Source organism: Delphinapterus leucas, chromosome 1 (assembly GCF_059928025.1).
Source record: "Delphinapterus leucas isolate spDelLeu-1000000601 "Yukka" chromosome 1, BTC_Dleu_Yukka2, whole genome shotgun sequence".
Classification (NCBI taxonomy): domain Eukaryota; kingdom Metazoa; phylum Chordata; class Mammalia; order Artiodactyla; family Monodontidae; genus Delphinapterus; species Delphinapterus leucas.
Window position 1 is genome coordinate 12427281 of NC_143129.1, and position 19841 is coordinate 12447121.

At 34.2% G+C, this 19841-nt stretch overlaps 1 pseudogene; it reads left to right on the forward strand.

Moving 5' to 3' along the window:
- The first annotated feature begins 1064 nt into the window (after window positions 1–1064).
- On the forward strand, window positions 1065–2238 carry LOC111177431 (developmental pluripotency-associated protein 3 pseudogene; annotated as a pseudogene).
- The last annotated feature ends 17603 nt before the right edge of the window (window positions 2239–19841 follow it).

Here is a 19841-nt window from a genome sequence, read left to right on the forward strand (position 1 = left end):
CATCAAGAACTCCAGGGTGAGGGAAATCTATGTGAATTATATCTCCTGGAGTGTTCAGAATTGAGGTCCTTTTTAGCCCCAAAATCAAGCTAATTCTGATTGGCAAAGCCTTGATACATAACTTGAACCCCTTAGCTGTAAGGGCTGCGGAGGGAGTATATGGCGTTTTCACATCCTATGGTGAGTCAGATCTATAACTGAGATCATAAGGTGTAGACAGAGGTGGGTCCAGTTATTATTTCTGGGGTTTCTTGAGTAGTAGTAGTGTAGTGGTGATGGTAATAATAATAAGATATAAAATTAGGTGTAGGAACTTTAAATAGGTCTGAATAGAAGTGGTTAAAGATGAAGTCTTTACCTAGATATGGATTATAGGAGAAAGACATTGTCTTCTGAAATTAAGTTTGACATTAGCTGTAGATATTTGTGGTTTTTCTTTGTGAGATTAAAAAATGTCCCTTCTATTCCAAGTTTGCTGAGAATTTTGTTTTAAATCATGAATGGATGCTGAATGTTGGCAAATACTTTTTCCTCACCTATTGCTATGATCCTTTGTTTTTGTCTTTGTTAACTGCCTTAAGATAATGAATTACACTGATTAGCTTTCAAATGTTGAACTAGCCTTGCATTCCTAACATAACTCTCCTGATTGTGCTTTTTTGTTTGTTTTTATATATTATTTAAATGTGCTAGTATTTCATTAAGAAATTTTACATCTATTTTTATGTCATATTGTTCTTTTTATTATTATTTCTGTCTTGTGTGTCAAAAGATGCTGGCCTCCTCAAGTGAGTTGAGAAGGGCTGCTGTCTCTTAAATTTTCTGGGAGACATTTTTAAGAACTGGCATTAATTCTTCCTTAAATGTTTGTTGTAATTCACCAGTGAAGCCATCTATGCCTGACATTTTCTTTTTCAGAAAGGTTTTAGCTGCAAATTTAGTAATGAACTATGGAAATGATCTCTGAAAGTATAGTCTTGTAGCTACAAATTTAGTACTACTCATGTTATCTATTTCTTCTAGGGTGAGTTTAGATAATTTGAGTCTTTCAAGGAATTGATCCATTTCATCTAAGTCGCCAAGTAATAATACTATACATTTCCCTCCCATCTTGATGTAAGTGTATTCTTCAGATTTGATAGGTTGTCTTTTCATTTTCATTTAGTTCAAAATGTTTTCTGTTTTTCTTTGAGACTTCTGCTTTGGTCAATGTAGTATTTTGTAGAGTTTTGCTTGCTTTTTAAAATATTTGTAGGTGTATCTGATATCCTGCTTTTTTTTATGTTTAATTCTCTTTTTGTCAGAGAATATTGTCTGAATAATTTTAATTCTTTGAAATTCAATAAGATTTGTTTAGTGGCCTAGAATATGATTTAGCTTGCTAGACAAGGGCATTGCTAAATCATGTGGGTCAAGTCTTCCTTGTGTGTTACAGTTTTATGATGTGGAGGATATTTAGAATCCGGGTATTCTGCCTCTAAATTCCAGTAGTTTATAACAATTATTTTGCAACCAAGTTTTCCTCAGAAATTTTTAGATGCCTGATGGGGGCAGCAATGCTTCCTATTGAAAATAACTAATTTAAAGAATCATGGGTTGGATTCTTCTCTCCCCTCTGTGTCAGCTTGGATTTTTCTCTCTCTTTCTTAGCTCTGTAGTTCTTCCAGGCTACTTTGTAGCAATTTCATTCTAAAGCATCACCTTCCACTGGAACCCAAAGGTCTGGGGAGCTTCAAGCTCCCAATGGATTTATCTGAGGTTAACCCAACCTGGAGCCTGGAGTCTCCTCAAATGTCCATTGATGAAAATTCCCAGGAAATTCCAGTTGCCTCTCAAACTATGTCTGAAGTGTTAATAAAGGACCTCAGTAACTTGACTCTCAACCTTAGTATCAAATTGCCCTTCATTCTACCACAATGTCTACCTCAACCGACTGGGCGGTTACTTGGTGAAAACATACCCTGTAGGAGAGGGGTGAGGACCATGTTAACTGATCAGAGAGATAAGATGGAGCAGCTGATTCAATCTATTAAAAAGCACTACTGCAAAGGAGTTTCTCCATCTGACTCTCAAAGAGAACCACTGCAGAACGACGTTGAGACTCCCTCAAGAGTGCAAAGATTTAGATGTAGCTGTCATTTTTGCTGGTCTCATAGAGATCCTTCTGAGGATAATTATGAGAATTATTACACCAATAAGTATTACAGTAATTATGACATGGAGTCGGATGAGCCATAAACCTCATTCTTGTACCATTTTTTCTTGCTGGTATTTTTAGGATCATTATGAAGCAGCTTGGGAAAGATTGTGTACCAATATTTTGATAACCTATATTATAAGTTCTGGGATGTCTTTTTTTCTTGCATCTCTTTTCTACCTTAATACAGTAACTTATAAGGAATATATGTAGCTTGCATTTGAATGACTTGAATATACTTTAGTTCCACTTTGTGAAACAAATTAACTTGTGTGGAAGGAATGTGAAGAAAACATTGGGTGGCTTGGCCACAGCATTGTTAGAAAAGCATGTTGAATTGTAATAAAAATTTTTGATGTCCTATTTCAGAAAAAAAGAAAGAAACATGAATATTACAATTATTTCATAAATTAGGTATTTTAGATTTACTTGTTCTCAATCCTATTTAAACCATCATAAAATGTGATAATTATTAATTCATTTTACTTTAGTCAAATGTTAAAAATGTAAAATTCAGGATAAAATTACTTAGTAAATTGGTGTTTTAACGTAGTGTTCTGTCTCTGTGAATATGTGTGTGTATGTGTGTGTGTGTGTGTGTATGTATGTGTGTGTATGTACGTGTGTATGTATGTATGCGGGTGTGCATGTATGTGCGTGTTCATGTGTGTTTGTGTGTGTTTGTGTGTGTGTGTGTGTATACACTAGTATATGTTAATCATTGTCCATATTGGATATTTTGTTTTTTCTTTCATCGTATTCATCTATATTTACAGAATTAATAACATCTGCACAAGAATTGCAAAGAAATTCCTTCTTCATATTTATAACTTTGTTTGTGATGAAATTGATGTGGATCTCTTAAAGGAAGTAATTACTTCTTAGTTTTTATCCAAGGGAATGTGGCCTGAGCAAGTGTCTCTTGATTGGTGGTGGTGGACGAAGTGTGAGCCCTTTGAAAATCACTTAATAATGGTAGATTTTGAGGTAGCAATTTCGACCACCTGCACTGGACCATCTGGACCCATCATTATTTCTGCTCTGTGAAGTAGGTTGTCATTATGGTTCACACAAACACATTTCTGTTTTTTCATAACTAGAACAGTTCACCTGGGACAAAGAATAGGAGAAATCTACTGTACAGAAATCCTTCATGCAGAGAGGATAGCTTGATTAAATACTATTAATGGAATTTAAAATTTTTTCTCTTATTTTTCTGTCCAATAAATTCTGTTCCTATTTCCTTTACTGATGTAGAGGACTGTGATTTGAAAAGTCACAAACCGTTCATCCCTTGGTTGAGATAAGTACACCTTCATAGCTTGTTGTATCAACTTTGTACTCATAGAGTTGGTAATAGCTATTTGCAACTGATTGATAATAAGTGATAGACATTTTTTTGGTAACTTTCTCAAATTTAAACTACATAAAATAGTGTAAGAACAAGGTCCCTGGTGAATATATAAATTATTTTTTAAAATATAGGTTCAATTGAACCACTTTTTCTCAACTTCTCTAATAAATCAAACAACCCAAATCAACATTATTATGTCAAATTCTTCTTTGCACTCCAATAAATATCAGCACATTCCACAAAACCAGTTAGTAGTAAAAGTATTACTCCTACTAAAATGTACTTTCTTGAGGGTTTACTTTGTGCTAGATACAATGTTTTATTATCTAATTTAATTTAATCTTCCCAATAAAACATGGGTTGATGCTATTTCTAGCAAATGGAAGACCTAGAAACTGTCTCAGAAGTTTCCATTCTTCAATAATTCTATTTTATTCTCAAAGAGTAGAAATTAGTCTAGTTTAGGAGGTTGTGAGTATGAAAAGTATATCCAAGGAAGTGATAACAGAATGTGCAAAGTATGAATGCAGCCTGGCTTCTTTACTGGTCCGTAAGGAGATCTATAAATGGTTAGAGGATAAAATTCAAAGAACACAATTACAAAGAGTGAAGTTGTGTTGATACTTAGGGGCAAAATCAGGGAGCACTTTGCAAATGACACTGAGAAGTCTGGACTTACCCATGAGAGCATCAGGGAATCATTGAAGGCAGACAAATAATATCCTTATAATGCTTAAGAAAATTTTATTCTGCTTCTATGCTTAACGTTTTATAAGACTGTAAGACTGGAAACAGAATGACCATTTATGAAACTGACCCTATATTAAAGTTGCTTGATGGCCATGTCCTGCATTTGAATCATAGAATCACAGCATCTTTTGTGGTTTATTAGAAAGTAAGATTTAACAATAACACCCCAGTTTCTGGATAGGAGATTTGACAATTTCTGTTTGTTGCTTTGTCAAGGGCTTAAGTAACCTAGGAAAAATTTGGAGGGCACTGCAGTTTGAAGACTTTGGATAAATTTATCTACATTATACTTCTTCCTCTTGTGTAGAACTCTATGCTGTGACCAGTTTCTGCAATACAGCTTTCTTTCAAAACATCTTTCCCTATGAGAATTTAACTATGTGAAAGTCCAGTTTTTCTCTGGGTCCATGCCCCCATTCCTTTAAGGAAGAAAATCTTTCCCACTCTCCTTTATCTGCTTCCTGCTTGGGGAAGGCAGCAGGCAAACCCTACTTCGTCCAGCACTGTTGATTGTATAAGTGTGTCTGTTCTACAGCATAAAGGAATTCAAGTCTTGTTCCCATTTGCCTGTGCTTTGTCTGTTCTTACCACCTGACCACACTTATCAAGCCTCTGTGTTAGTGGAATTCTTGTAAAGTCTTTCCAGTTATTTTTCTGGGGCATTGCTCTCCATCAGGAGGGCAAATTGTGACTCAGTCTTGGCATGATTTTTGTAGCTTTGTCTGATGTATACCACACAAAATGTATCTAGTTTCAAGCAGCTGTGCAGATTTGTCCATTTTTTGTACATAATGTGCGTCATTTAATGGAGATAAGAATTTGAGAGGTATAATTAGCACTTAAAACCAAGGCATTACACTATTCAGAACTTTCCCCCCTATACTTTCAATATCTTCTTTTCCACTGTTTTCTTCTGTTCAGCTTACAGACATATATAAAATTTCTCTATCTGAAAATCTTAGTTCTATATTGGCCTTGTGACCCTACTTTTCCATCTTTCTTCATTATTTCATCACCAAGATTCTTCAAAACATAGTGTCGGGCTTCCCTGGTGGTGCAGTGGTTGAGAGTGCACCTGCCGATGCAGGGGACACGGGTTCGTGCCCCGGTCCGGGAAGATCCCACATGCCGCGGAGCAGCTGGGCCCGTGAGCCATGGCCGCTGAGCCTGCGCATCTGGAGCCTGTGCTCTGCAACGGGAGAGGCCACAACAGTGAGAGGCCCGCGTACTGCAAAAAAAAAAAAATAATCTCAAGTATCCTCTTCACACAGAATTTCACTTTCTGATGTCTTAATCACAGGCATCATTATTGCCTATGGTTTGCTCAGCAGAAGACTTGAGAGGTTTTAAAGTTTGTATTTCTAAAGCACTGCCTCTGTTTGGCTTCTGGTACAACGTATTCTGCCTTATCTCCTACTATCTCTCTTATCATTAATTTATAATCCCTGGATTGAAAACTTAACAATATGCTTTCTTTGTTTGCTTCTTACATATTGCTACATCCCATGTTCCTCCCTAAAACCTTTTTCTTATCCTGTTCTAACGCACCCTTCACTTTTGAACTTGTTCTCTCCCATGTTGTCAAATACCATCTCTTTGTAGGTGATTTTAGATCACTTATTTAGCCCATAGCATCTTCAAAATTTTGTCCTCTATATCAGAGTGCTTGCTTGACAACTCCACTACAAAATCCACAGATATCTCTTTACTATTCCTGTCTTTCTTTTCTCGATTACAGATGCTTTTCTTCATCCAGTCATTCAGGAAATAAACTTGTGAGCTATATTTAATCTTTACTTTGCTTTACCCCTATTGCCACAAGTTCTAAGGTTTGTATTTTTGTACCTTTTGTTCATTTGTTTGGTTCCAACTCCACAGCTAATGCCTTAGTTCAGACTCTCATTTTCTCTTCTCTCAACTATTGTCATATTTTCCAAAATTGTTCCTCTGCCTCTTAAATTTCTTTGTTTGTCCTCTCCATGGCTGCCAGGGTAATCTTTCTAAAATGCAAGATTTCCCATATTACTCCACTGCTCAAATATCTTCACAATTTCTTACAGTATAAAACTCAAAACTGTTAGTGCATTGTACCTTCTGTGATCTGGGTGTTCCAAATGCCCAGGACTTTAATTGCTTTACCCCAAACCTCTCCAATTCAACCTTATCCAAATTTTTATAGTTCTGCAGGGCACCATATTTTGTGGCTCAGGTGATTTTGGGGGTTATCCTTCATTTCAAAAATGACTTTGTTTACTGACCAGCAACCTCTCATCCACCAGCATTCAACTAATTTGCTACCTTTCCTGAACTCGTCAAATGAAATGATTAATTTTTCCTTTGGGACCTCACTATTTCCTGTACATTCTACCCCTAAAACACCTAGCAAATTTATTTATTTTCATATCTGTCTCACTCTGTAATCAGTCAAATGAGTTCAGGCAGTCAGTCAGCAAATATTTAATGAGAATTTTCTTTGATGGGATTAGGGTCTATGAAGACAAGTAAGACAAACTTTTGGGAATCATAATCTTAAAAGTTTTTTTTTTTTTCTGCACTACTCAAAGGATCAATCACATGATTGTAGCAGACTTTAGAAACATTATATCTATATCTATCTATCTACCTATCTGGAAGATTCAGTAAAATTGATTAAATTGGTAAATAATTAAATGATTTATTGGCAAATAATTATATTTGTAAATAAAATAACATGCTCCCAATTTCTCTATATATACCTTAATCTTCTCTACTGTTTAAGGTTAATTCCCACCATGGAACTTTCCTCAGTTATTTCACCAGGTCTGGAATCACAATCTAGCTGTTCTGTTGTCTGTGTTGTCTAGGCTTCTATTAACGTTTCTAAGTTTTTGGGTAGTGATCCCCATTTCATAGGCTTATTGTGCAGACTTGGGGAGGTAACTGTATGTAAATCCCAGTTCATATTAGGTTCATAATACATTTTTTGTTGCTTTAGTTCCCAAATTATAAATTATAAGGTGTTTGTTCCACCCATTGTGGCCGTTAGCAATTTTTTCTTCTATTTTATTTCTATGAGCATTTCTTAGTTCTATGAATAGCAAATTTACTCCTAGGATGACTAAACTTTTATTTCTTTACTCCTACCATTGTCTCACACAGTGTCTTATATTTCAAGGTTGCTTAAGTTATTTATTTGTGGAATGAATATATTTAGTCTACATATGCTAGCCCCTTCACTTTATAAACTACAAACACTCCTATCATGGATACACACAGACACAACTCACACATGTGAGGCTCCTGAATAAAGAATTCTTCTACTGGATTATGAATTCTTCCACTGGCTTGGGAAATCATTTAAATTTTTTTAATGCTTATTCTTTTTGTTAATAGGAGGGAGAAAATTGTGTTCACATAACAAGAAAAAAAACCCCTAAAATATCCAGAAAAATTTAATCAGGAAGAACAGGAATTATACAAGGAATATATAAAATTTTATTTAAAAATTATAGAATAGAAATGGAACAAACAGAAAGATATACCATGTTCCTATATGAGTATGTAGATTATCATAAATATGCAGTTGTTTATATCCAGATGGGGTGATGGAAGTTGGAGAAATAGAGCATTCTGGTCAATTATTAACATTGTTATACAGTGTTTTACTTCTTAACTTTATTGTCTAAAAGGAATAATTATGGAATGTGCTGGGTTGTAAAGCAATGCATTATGAAAATCCTCAAATAGAAGCTAAGCTACAAACCCCTGGAGATGTAATAGAAGAAAAGACAGCACAGGGGTAAATAGGACCACATGACCCTCAAAACCGTTCTCAAAGAAAGTAAGACTATGATTTTATCAAGACTCAAAGATTGTTCTATGAGCCAATAGCATTGTTATCTAAACTCGTATTCTTTTCTTAAAAGTTTATACCAGTGAAAACTAAGTTTAAATTTCTCAAACCTGAAGGATGAAAGTACTTTCTTTGCAAAGAAATGTTCCTCATACCTTTAAGTTTTTATAGAACTAATAAAAATCAAGTTTTGAGGAGCAAGTTGGTCCCAGGAATAATATTATGTAATTGGGTATCCTTTTAGCCATGCCACACATTTTCTAAACTTTTATATATATAGACTAAAGAGTATTTCCTTTTGATTCAATCTCTCACTTCAAATTTTTGACCCAATGAAACTTGTTTAAGAAGAGCGAAACTAAAATGTATTTCCTACATAAGACAAGTTTAGAATGCTAAGATATTGTTCCAAGGACAGTTTTGTTTCCAGTTTAGAATTAACAGCTCATGTGCAATATGATAAATCTCTAATAAAATTAACACAGTATCTTTTTCTTCTTAGATGAAGTGTTTCCCTTCTTCAGCTCCTAATAAGCAGAGCCTGCCCTCTGAACAGTTCTGTTTCACTTCACTAGGAAGCTGAGTGGTCCCTTCACACCCCAACTTAAAGTCAGCCACCATGGTCCCCAGGTCCTAATGCAGCCCTGGAACAGCTCCTTGAAAGCGAATGAACATCAAGTATATTCATAACAGTTCCAACAAAGTCCCGTGAATCCACTTACATTGCTTAGGCAACACACTTTAAAAAGGAGGACTTATTTTTAGTACATGGAACTCCCTCTTTTTCAAAGGATCCATACTGAGTGGGATCGAAGTAGATGAAAAAGAGCTTTCTTCTCCCCCAACTGCACACTTCATGCAGATGCAACACCACAAAGATTATGTTTAAAATGTTTTCTAAGTGCATTTTATGAGTATTGAATATAAAATATTCTTTCTTCCTCGTTGCAAAATCACACCACTAGTGCTGTTCCTATTCGATGACTATTACAATTAGTACGACTACTCATGCATTTAGTATGCATCTGCTGCCACCGGACACCACTATCACAGTCATCCTTTTAAAAACTGGTAAGCTGAGACAAAGAGGTTAAGTACGACAGAAAAGATTACACAAAACTGGTACACAGCATCTCTTTAAATGAAGAGAGAATCAGAAAACATGATACAGAGATTGGCCTTTTACTTTGGTTCTTCACAAATTGGCCACTCTTAGTATAAATATCAATGGAGAACCAGCTTGCTTTTTGGCTTCCAAATGCATTCAGCTTCTCTGATAGGTAGTTTGGGGGTATTGCCACCCTACTAGTGCCACCAGTGTAACTGTGCTGTGTACAGTCTCCCACTTAAGTCAAGATGAGCTTTTTATTTGAGAGAGAGAAAGAGAGAGAGAGAGAGAGAAAAGGATCTCTAAAATAGTCTGAATCAGTAAACTCTATTAATAGTATTGTTTCAAAAATAATTATGTCCTTTAATACTTATGAATACTATGTTCCAGTTTAAAAAGCAGAAAAGAAAGAAATGCAGCTTCCTAGCATTTAGAAATCACTAGATGTTACCATGCATTTCACTTTGGTACAGTAGGTATGAAAACCTAAGTGTCACAAAAACTAAGGCCTATAAATATCTACAAACTAAAAGGGATTTTTGTTTACATATTAAAAATAATAATGCAGTATTAGCAAAGATATTTTTTTACAACCAGTGATGAGTGTATACAGATTCATAATATATTGGTAGAGAAATTAATTCAGTTTTAGAAACATTTTAAGAAATCTGGTCATAAAGTGGCTAAGGTTGAGCAGTTTCAATGTAGATTACATGTAAATCACAGTTCTAAATTACTACCTGTATAAACTTTGATAAACTATACCTCTCTAAAATGGGGATAATATAAACTGGATCACAGTGTTGTCTTAAATATCCTATGCACCAATTTATGTAAAGCAATACATATTTCACTGCACACCATAAGAACTAAATGTGAACTTATAATTATTAACAATATTTTATTGTATAATAATTAAAACTTTTAAGTAATTTAATTTATTCAAAGACAATAGGCAAAATACAATGAAAAGTTATCTTTCTGTAATATATTCAAGGAAGCCTAAAAGAATAATTTTGAATGTACAGAAACGTAGTTTCTTTACAGATTCTCTCAAAAATAGTAGTCTAGGTATGCTAGTTTTATTCATACATCCAATAGTTATTTTACAGCTACTATGTTCCAGGCACTGTGCTAGGCTACTGATAAAGATTGGCGAACAGAAAAAAATAGTCTCTGCCCCACGGTATCAATAGCCTATCGTTTGGGTCCAATTATATGGTAAAAATAAAGACTATTTTGTGAGTTATGTTGGTAATGGGAGTCTAGTTACAAAAACAGCAAGAAAACAGATAATAACAATGCCATAAAGTAAAACAATAAAAGCTCTGATGATTTTCAATAAGTTCCTACAAGTTACAGCTAGGGATAAAATAAGCTTCTATAATTTCACAAGTATTTCATTTACAATTGAGCATATGACAATATATACGCAAAGAAGCTATTCAACTAAGACTGGTAAAATAAATTGTAGGGGCAAAAGAACAGATAATGAAATAGGCAAGAAAAGAAATATATGGCCTTAGAATTGAACCTCTTTCTAGAAACCATAGAAGAGCCTAAAGAATTATTTTAATAAAATGATAGTTAATATTTTGTAGCTGCTTACTGCATGCTATAAAATGTGCAAAGCTATATGTATGTTTTATGTCATTTAATTATTTCAATATTACTGCCACCTTATACATGAGAACATTAGAATTTAGATGGTGTTGATAATTTGTCCAAAGTCACAGAACAAGTCATTGCCAGGACACGGGACTCAAATCCAGACCTTCATGTCTCCAAATCTTGACCACTCATCTGCTATATTCTATGGACTGTGATTGAAAAATTCTGGATCCTAAACAATATCTCTTTTTAATTAAACTTATTCTCTGGTGCTTTTCTTTCTTTTCTCTGGATAGTATCTAGCTCAGACTCAGGAGACTGAATTAATTTATGAACACAATAAAATTGAAAAAAGGAGGTGAATTAAATGACAGGAAAAACAGCAATCATATGATGATGCAAGTCACTATGTATTTTATTTCTGAGTAATTGTATTACCTTTATTAAAAAAAAAAAACAAAACAACCCAGGGAGCTCTACTAGAAAATTACCAAAAGGTCAGGTGACAATTGACTATTTATCATTTAATTACTCTACATATTTTATGAATATCTATTATTGATATTAACCAGTGTTTAAAATTAAAGTAAAATATGTAGAATTAAAATACCTTTTAAAATCGATTTTCATAGAATATTATAGGAAATACAGAAAAAAATTATGAAAACCACAAAAAGCATATTTAATAATTTCTTCTATCCAATCAGAAGTCTATTATCAATTGTAACTTAATTGTCTTTTTAAAATTTATTTATTTATTTTTGACTGCGTTGGGTCTTTGTTGCTGCGCACAGGCTTTCTCTAGTTGTGGCGAGCAGGGACTACTCTTCATTGTGGTGTGCGTGCTTCTCACTGTGGTGGCTTCTCTTGTTGCAAAGCACGGATTCTAGGCATACGGGCTTCAGTAGTTGTGGCTCATGGGCTCTAGGGCACAGGCTCAGTAGTTGTGGCTCACAGGCTTAGTTGCTCCGCAGCATGCGGGATCTTCCCAGACCAGGGATCGAACCTGTGTTCCCTGCATTGGTAGGCGGATTCTTAACCACTGTGCCACCAGGGAAGTCCCATAACTTAATTTTCAATTTCCTTTCAACCTTAATTAGAATTGGGCTGTTGGAGAAATAATTATCCATCAAACGCAAAATTATAGCAACATACTATGCCATGTAAAATAATTACGCTTTTTTGAATTATTTTAAGGATTCATAAGACTCTACAAACATAAACATGAAGGATGCTTACTATTCAGTAGAAGGAGAAAAGAACAGGCAATCATCTAGCAAGCCTGAAACATTCAAGAACAGCTTTCAAATTGTTACCCCAGTGTCACAGAACACCCTTTATCTCTGGGCCAAAATCACCAAGATAGATTTCAGTTACTTTGGTCTCAGAAGCCACAGCCTTATCTGAGAATGGGTATGATATATGCTATGTAGTTATACAGTCAACATTTGGCTGCATGATCTGACTCAACAACTAAAACAAGATAAAATAGCAGAAACCAGAGGCAAACCATCTATCTGAAACTCACATGATACTATATATGTACGTATATATGTGCATATGTGTGTATATATTTACAAGATAGATACAGGCTGCCCCTTGACGTGTTTTGAACTCTAGTACAGAACTGTTTAAATCACTAATCAGCACATTTAATCTTTGATTGGCCAAGGATCAGCAGTATGGCTTCAGGCATGTCTAGAGATAAACTCAGGTTTGCAAAAAACAGTTGAGAAAAACCCTGTGTGTATATATGCTGTTAAAAAATCCTGGCACTGGATTTTAATCTAGTACAACACAAAACACTCGTACATTGTTGGTGGGAATGCAGCCACTGTGGAAGACAGTATGGAGGTTCCACATGATCCAGCAATTCCACTCCTGGGTATTTACCCCAAGAAAATGAAAACACTAATTAGAAAAGATATACACACCCCTATGTTCATTGCAGCATTATTAACAATAACCAAGATATGGAAGCAACTTAACTGCCCATCAATAAATAAATGGATAAAGAAGATGTGGTATACACACACACACACACACACACACACACACACACACACAGGAATATTTGCCATAAAAAAGACTGAGACCTTGCCATTTGAGACAACATGGTTGGATGTGGAGGATATTATGCTAAGTGAAATAAGTTAGAGAATGACAAATACTGTATGATTTCCCTTATATGTGGAATCTAAAAAACAAATGAACAAACATATCAAAACAGAAATAGAGCCATAGATACAGAGAACAAGCAGGTGGTTGCTAAAGTGGAAATGGGTTGGGGGGATGAGTGAAATAGGTGAGGCAGATTAAGAGGTACAAAACTTTCAATTACAATTAAATGTGTCACAGGTATAAAATGTACAGTGTGGGGAATATAGTCAATAATTACATAATATCTTTGTATGGTAAAAGATGAAAACTAGACTTATCATGGTGATCAGTTTGAAATGTATAGAAATATCAAATCACTATGTCGTATACCAAGAACTAACATAGTGTTGTAGGTCAAGTATACTTCAAAAACAAAAAAACCAACAAACAGCAAAATAGGTCAGATTTGTGGTTACCAGAGGTAGGAGGTGGGGGGAAGGGGGATTGGATGAAGGTGGTCAAAAGTCAAAAGGAAAAAAATAGAAAATCCTGCCACCATGGATTTTAATACAACACAAAAGCAGTTCAATTATTTAAATGACCATTTTGTCATATTTACACACAAGCGTTAATTGACTTAAAATTTAGGTGGATTAAACCATTTTAAATAATGTCTATAAAAGCACATAATAGCATTAAAACACAATTCCCCAAAATGGAAGGCCTTACAATAGCACATTCCTACAATGAGGAGAAAATATTTGGAAGGGATGGGTAAGCCTTGTACTATATTGCATACCACCACTCTGAAGTAGGTTTATCTGGACATGCAAATGCTTTCACATGTGAATCTTAGCTTACTTCCTTTGAGAAACAAAAGTATATAAGCAAAATCATTGCAGCACCTTCCCAAATAATGCAGTATTGCTCTTGTAGGCTTCCTCCTTGGAAATATTCAAAAGTTGCTTTGATAAAATCCTAAGAAGTGTCAGGATAGTTTCACTGTGTAACTAGGTCACATAAAGTGATGTATTTATCACACATAAACCTGTTTTTTATTCTCCTGTCTCACTCAGGCTACAACCTCCTCTTCTAAAACCTGCCTTTAATTTAGCTGGTTTCTCTAAAAATTGTCTTGGTTTTGTTAATATTTATTTCCTTGACTAAGAACTCCAGGGGAGAGGTAAAGATTTCAAGCTGCTTCCGAGAATCTGAAAATTAACAGACATTATTACATTTATTATAGAAACTGAGATCACTATGCTTAGAATTTCAAGTCTTTCTCAGAAGAAGATGATTTGATTTTGGCATGAATACTGCTGAAAAAAGAGAAGATTAGTGTATGTGATTATAAATCTTAGAGTCAATGTATTTAAATAAACTCAAATGGATAGAAAAAGATGGTTATTTTGTGAATATCAATAATATATATACCTTTAAATTATACTTTAAAATATGATAGTCTGTGGAGACACTAGGTTTAACAAAGAGAGCATTTGCAAAGTAAAATAAAAATTCCATTTGATTACAAATACAAATCTGCTATTCCTTGTCCAATATTCTTTGAATGTCCTTTTAATGTTCTCTCACATTTCCACTTTAGGAATTATGACTTTCTCGGGTAAAAATAAAACAAAAATACCACTTTTCATGGTGTAATCTGCATTTTGTAATATCTATTGATGTTGAACGTAGGTAGACTCTATAACCTAGCAACTCTATGCAGTAATGAAAATGGTTAATCTCCAGCCACACCGACAAACTGGGTGAAACTTATAAATATGTTTAGTTAAAAAAAAAAGCTAGAAAAAAACCTACATATTGCATATTTCCTTTTATATATATTTTTAAAAATGAAAAATAAACTATAGAGTTAGAAGTCAAAGCAGCAGTTAAATTAGCGAAAAAGAAGTGGAAGAGTAGTGAGGAGAGGGTAGAATGAGGCTTGTGGGGTGATGGAGGTTTTATAATTGATGATGGAGCTGTTGCACTTGATGTTGTCATGGTATTTACCTAGTTGTATTCACGTTGTAATATCTCTTCAAGCTGGAAAATTGTAAATTATGTACTTTTCTTTATTCATATTATACTTCAATATACATTTTATGATATTTTAAGGAAAACAATCTATAATCCTTGGGGAAGGAAAAAAAAGAAAAGTCTTTTCATACTTGGTAAAGCAATGTGCATACGACGTGGATAAGGCAGGATTGACGCCGAGGCCTTCCAACGATGCAGGAGTGAAAGCTCCTGGGCCTTTCAGGGCAGCTCTGGTGGAGCCTGACATGCCTGGACTACTATGCCTGTGATGTTTTGCTCGCTTTCTTCCTGATTATTTAATAGTAAGCTTGATTTGGAGGTCTTTCCAGGGATTTTGTGACTCTCCTAACATCCTTTCTGAATCCCTTTCTGCTGAAACTTGCTAGAGTGGATTCTGACACCTGTAGCTAAGCAACTTGTTTATTTTAAAAATTACTTTGATAATCAAACTGATGATCCTGTAAAGGTTTCTAGCTTTAAAACTGTCAAATAAGCATTCCCACGTGTTCTTTCTCCCAAGTCAACCAGTAAAACCTGTGACCATTTGATGACATTTGGAAGTGAATACTGATGTATCGGATAGCTGCAGTTCTTATGAAGAAGAAACTATTTCGAGTTGCCGAATGTCTAGTGCAGGGGGCCGGGGAGGGGGGGCGGATCTGGAACTGCTTGACTAAGAAAAGGGCCTTTCTCTCCCGCAGAGGCTGAAACAAGGCTGCAGATTAATTGTTGGGTCTGAGGAACAAAGATGCAGAACAGGGTGACGCAAAGTAACTAAAATAAGTATAAGTATCTTTGCTAACACAAGCATTAAAAATAGGAACAGAACATATTAATATTGAGTTTGGGACAGAGAGTGCTCGGGATTTAAAGAAAAAAAAAAGGTATTTGGGATAACTCAAACTGATCTGCTACAATTTAGACATTACAAAAATAACCAGATCCAAATGAATATAAAATTAGCTATGAACCAATCATAACTTCATTTTAAACAAAGGAGTTTTTGAAATGCAAGATTAACGTTTACCATATATTTTAATTTACTGCTGCTCACTTGAGCAATTGTATTGTTTACCCCTTGACCAAATTATGGTTATTGCATAATTAGAGAATCATGTTCAGGTCAATGGCAAAATTTCATTATTCACCAAATGCAATTCTGTTTGAGTTTTATGTCTTCCAGGATGTTTAGTTAATATGGAATTCCTGAGGGTGTTTTTAAATATACTTAAGTGTATCTCTTTCTATTTCATGATGTAGTATTACTTTATAACTTGTATCCATAGAATATAACTTTAGAAATTCATTCAAGCCATAAAATTGGAAACTAGAGGTAATGAATACAAATGACTTTAAGTGCTTTGGTCACATGGCACAAACTGCAATCTGCATATATTACATTAAATTACTATTATGGTAAAAATTTTATGTAGTTATTGATTTTAAATCCTGTCTTTATAAAATATTCTGATTCAACCCAGTGAGGTAGAAACTTAACACACATTTGTCTCCCAACACTGAACTAAACATGTAGTAGTTTAAAAAACAGAGAATGAGGGCTTAGGGTGTCACTAGTGAAATATAGACTTAAACAAATTTTGTGATGAGAAGAAGAAAATCAGAAGGGAAATGGATCAAATAAGCAGAGGACAGACAATGTAGAATCCGGGTATAGCTGGGGAGGTGGCTGATTTTAACAATAGCAAATGTTCGTTTCTTTAACTCAGATTACTAAATATCCTATGTTGTGCAGGCTATTTCTATGTAATAGCACATTTTCTTACCCCAAATCTTTTTATTACTTTCATTGAGAAAACTGCAAGAGTGTTTTGAGATAGCATATTTATTGTGTGTACCACTGCTGACATTTGTTCACTGGGATAAGCATGTTAGTAAATTGTTTCTCTATTGATATTTGTTCTCAGTGAAAGTGTTTGATTTCTTTTCTAATGTATAATGCCCTCAGAGTGTCCACTGGATATTAAAATTTCATCTTTTGAAATTGGCAAAGTGGTTATTTACATTTAAAAAGTAAAGTTTGTCTCTGAGGGCTTTTTAACAACGTTTTTGGTCTTCTAACAGTATGTATAGGTTTCTACTCAGCTGGATATTAGCTAGCTTATGATTATTATAATATTATTTAAATTCAATGAGCAATTTATTGAAGTAACTCACAGGCCTCCTGGAAACATTAATTAATTTCACTTCACTGTGATCTCTTTTCTCAGCAGGTCATACATTGAAACTTGTCTTCAAAAACAGAAAATATGTAAGAAGTATTTACGTACATAAGAATATTGCATGATTATTTTTAACCAAAAGGTTTTTTTAAAAATTAAAGTATGTACATTGTGTTTTTAGACATAATGCTATTGCACACTTAATAGACTACAGTGTAGTGTAAACATAATGTTTATATCCACTGGGGAACCAAAAAATTCATGTGACTCCCTTTATTGCAGTATTCTCTTTATTGTGGTGGTCTGGAATGGAAACTGAGTGATTCCTGAAGTATGCTGCATGTATACATAATGAATTGATTACTAGAGTCAAGTTAATTCACATATAATGCCCTCACATAGTTACCATTTTTTTTGTGTGATGAGAGAACCTGAAATCTACACTCTTAGCAAATTTCCAGTATTAAAAACAGTATTATTAACTATAGCCAACATGTTGTATTCAATAGTTTAGATCTCTAGATGTATTCATATTACATAACTGCAAGTTTTTAACCTTTTACCAGTATCTCCCCATTTTCCCCACCTCCCTGCCTCTAGTAGCAATGGGTCTACTCTCCAATTCTATGTGTATTTGTAGGTTCTGCCTATAGTGTGAGATCTCCCAGGGTTTGGTTTTGTTTCTGTATCTGGCTTACTACATTTAGCATAATTTCCTACAGGTTTAGCCATTTTGTTGCAAATGACTGACAATTTCCATATCTTAAAAATTGTAAATAATGCTGCAGTGAACCTAAGTGTGAAGATATCTCACCAAGGTAGTGATTTCATTTCCTTTGGGTATATACTAACAGTGGAATTGCTGGATCATATGGTAGTCCTATTTTTAATTTTTAGAGGAACCTCCATACTGTTTTCCATAACAGTTATACCAATTTAAATTTCCACTAACAGTTATCAGGGTTTCCTTTTCTCCACATCTTCTCTACCACTTGCTGTATCTTGTCTTTTTGATAAGAGCCATTCTAACAAGAGTGAGGTGATATTACATTGTAGTTCTGATTTGCATTTCTCTGATTATTAGTGATGTTGAGCACTTTTTCATGTACCTGTTGGCCTTTGTATGTCTTCTTTGGAAAAATGTATATTGAGGGCCTTTGTCCAGTTTTTAATCCAATTATTTGTTTTGTTTGTTTGTTTTTGCTATTTAGCTGTATGAATTCCTTATATATTTTGGATATTATCTTCTAATCTGATGTGTGGTTTAAGAATATGTTCTCCTGTTCTGTAGATTGCTTTTCATTTTGTTGATTGTTTCCTTTACTGTACAAAAACTTTTTAGTTTGATATTGTCCCACTTGCTTATTTTTGCTTCTGTTGCCTGAACTTTTAGTGTCAAATCCAAAAAATAATTGCAAAGCTCATGCCAAAGCATTTTTTCCTATGTTTTCTAGGAATCTTATAGTTTCATGTTTGCTGACTTATTTTTTCAGATGCAAAAGAGTATCTAGTTTTCCCAATACCATTGCCCAGAGACACTATCCTTTCCCCATTGTGTATTCTTGGTGCCTTTGTCAAAAATTAGTTGACAGTATTATGTGGGTTTATTTTTGGACTCTATTCTGTTGCATTGTTCTGTATGTGTATGTGTGTCATATGTGTGTCTATATGTATTTTTATACCAGTACCACACTATTTTGATTAATACAGCTTTGTAATATAGTTTTAAATCAGGAAGTATACCTTCAGCTTTATTCTTTCTCAGTGTTGCTTTGGTTATTCAGGGTCTTTTGTGGTTCCATACAAATTCTAGAATTGGCTTTTCTATTTCTGTGAAAAATGCCACTGGGATTTTGATAGGGATCAAGTTGATTCTGTGTATCACATTGGGTAGTAGAGAAATTTTAACAACACTAATTATTCCAGTTCATGAACACAGGATGCCTTTCCATTGATTTGTGTCTTCTTCAGTTTCTTTCATCAGTGTCTTATAGTTTTCACTTATCAGATCTTTCACCTTCTTAATTAAATTGATGTCTAACCACTTTATTCCTTTTAATACCATCATAAATGGGATTTTCCTTTTATTATTTTTCTTTCAAAGGCAAGTCAAGTGAAACAGTGAGAGTGGAGAAAGAAACAAAGAAATCTGTAATTGGCTGTGATCAATAAATTGTAAAAACCACTGCACTTAGACCAGCTGGGATCATTTTCTTGATTTCCTTTTTAAATATATTGTTTTTGATGTAAATAAATACAACTAATTTTCCTTTGTTGATTTTATAACTTTACTAAATTCATTTATTCTAACAGGTTTTTGTTTTTTTTTTTTTTCTAAATGACATCTCTAGGATTTTCTACATATAGGATTGTGTCACCTGCAAACAAACATATTTTTACTTCTTTCTTTCCAATTTGAATACCTTGTATTTCATTTCCTTGTCTGATTGCTCTGGCTAGTACCTCCAGTACTTTGTTAAATAGAGGTAGTGAGAGTGAATATCTTGGCTTTGAACAAACTTTAGAGGAAAAGCTTTCAGTTTCTATCCATTGCTTTTCATGTTAGTTGTGGCCTTTTTATAAATGCTCTTATTGTGTTGAGGAAATTTCCTTTTATAGCTATTTTGTTGAGAATGCTTTTTTTTATCATGCTTGGATATTGAACTTTT